We start from the raw sequence: 2,516 nt of genomic DNA, 5'->3' as shown, positions 1-2,516 counted from the left end.
GTGTGTCACAAACCCCATTGGACGGAGTGTTTGTGAGAAATCCCATTGGACAGTGTATGTGTAACAAACCCCATTGGACAGTGTGTGTGACACAAACCGGCATAGACATTGTGTGTGTCACAGTCCCCATTGGTGAGCGTGTGTGTCACAATACCCATTGGTCAGCGTGTTTATCACAAACCCCTTTCGACAGTGTGTGTGTCACAAACCCCATAGGATAGCGTGTGTTTGTCACAAACCCTATTGGATAGTTTGTGTGTCACAAAACCCACTGGACAGCATGCGTGTTCACAAACCCGTGGGACATTGTGTGTGTAACAAACCCCATTGGACAGCATGTGTGTCACAAACCCCATGGGACAGCGTGTGTGTGTATACAAACCCCATGAGAAATTGTGCATGTCACAATCCCTATTGGACAGTGTGTGTGTCACAAAACCCACTGGACAGCATGCGTGTCACAAACACCATTGGACAGTGTGTGTATAACAAACACAATTGTTCAGCGTGTGTGTCACAAACCCCATGGGACAGCGTGTGTGTGTCACAAACTCCATGAGAAAGTGTGCGTCTCACTAACCCCATTGGACAGCGTGTGTGTCACAGACACCATTGGACATCATGTGTGTGTCACAATCCCCATTGGACAGTATGTGTGTCACAAAACCCGTTGTATAGCGTGTGTGTCACAAAACCCATAAGAAAGTGTGTGTATCACAAACCCCATTGGATAGCGTGTGTGTGTCACAAACTCTATTGGACAGTATGCGTGTCACAAATACCTTTGGACAGTGTGTGTTTAACAAACCCAATTGGTCAGCGTGTATGTCACAAAGCCCATTGGATAGAGTGTATGCGTCACAATTCCCATTGGACAACGTGTGCGTCACAAACCCTATTGGACAGTGTGTGTATCACAAACCCTATTGGACAGCGTGTGTGTCACAAACCCCATTGAACAGATTGTGTGTGTCACAAACCCCATTGGACAGAGTGTGAGTGTCACAATCCCCATTGGACAGTGTGTGTGTCACAAACCCCATTGGACAGAGTGTGAGTGTCACAATCCCCATTGGACAGTGTGTGTGTCACACACACCATTGGACAACGTGTTTGTCACAATCCCCATTGGACAGCATCCATGTCACAAACCCCATTGGACAGTGTGTGTGTCAGAAACCCCATTGGACAGTGTGTGTGTCACAATCCCCATTGGACCGTGTGTGTGTTCACAAACGCTATTAGCAGTGTGTGTGTCACGAAACCCGTTGGACAGCGTATGTGTCATAAGCCCCATTGCACAGAGTGTATGTGTTACAAAAACCCATTGGACAGTGTGTGTGTCACAAACCCCATTGGACAGCGTCTGTGTTACAAACAGCATTGGACAGCGTGTATTTGTCACAAACCCCATTGGACAGAGTGTGTGTCACAAACCCCATTGGACAGCATGCATGTCACAAACACCTTTGGACAGCGTGTGTGTTTCACAATCGTCATTGCACATTGTGTGTGTCACAAACCCCATTGTACAGTGTCTGTGTGACAAACCCCATTGGACAGCGTGTGTGTGTCACAATCCTCATTGCACAGTGTGTGTGTCACAAGGCCCACTAGACAGTCTATGTGTCACAAACCCCATTGGATAGCATGTGTGTGTCACAATCCCTATTGGACAGCGTGTGTGTCACAAACCCCATTGGACAGCATGCATGTCACAAACACCTTTGGACAGCGTGTGTGTTTCACAATCGTCATTGCACATTGTGTGTGTCACAAACCCCATTGTACAGTGTCTGTGTGACAAACCCCATTGGACAGCGTGTGTGTGTCACAATCCCCATTGGACAGCGTGTGTGTCACAAACCCCATTGGACAGATTGTGCGTCACAAACCCCCCTGGAGTGTGTGTTTGTCTACAAACCCCATTGGACAGAGTGTGTGTGTCATAAACCCCATTGCACAGCATGTGTGTCACAAACACCATTGGGCAGTGTCTGTGTAACAAACCCAATTGTTCAGCGTGTGTGTCACAAATCCAATGGTACAGCGTGTGTGTTTCACAAACCCCATGAGAAAGTGTGCGTTTCACAAACCCCATTGTATAGCGTGTGCGTGTTACAAACCCTATTGGACAGTGTGTATGTCACAATCCCCATTAGACAGCGTGTGTGTCACCAGCCCTTTGGACAGAGTGTGAGTGTCACAATTCCCATTGGACAGTGTGTGCGTCACAAACCCTATGGGACAGTGTCTGTGTGTCACAAACCCCATTGGACAGCATGTGTGTCACAAACCCCTTTGGACAGTGTGTGTGTCACAAACCCCATTGTACAACGTGTGTGTCACAATCCCCATTGGAGAGCATGTGTGTCAGAAACCCACCCGTACAGTGTGTGTCGCAAATCCCATTGGACAGCGTGAGTGTCACAAACCCCATTGAACAGCCTGTGTGTGTCACAAACCCCCCTGGTCACTGTGTGTCACAAACCCCAGTGGACAGCGTGTGTGTGTCA

Source organism: Columba livia, unplaced genomic scaffold (assembly GCF_036013475.1).
Source record: "Columba livia isolate bColLiv1 breed racing homer unplaced genomic scaffold, bColLiv1.pat.W.v2 Scaffold_122, whole genome shotgun sequence".
NCBI lineage: Eukaryota > Metazoa > Chordata > Aves > Columbiformes > Columbidae > Columba > Columba livia.
The sequence above is the reverse complement of the archived record's forward strand: the minus strand, read 5'-3'. Positions refer to the sequence as shown.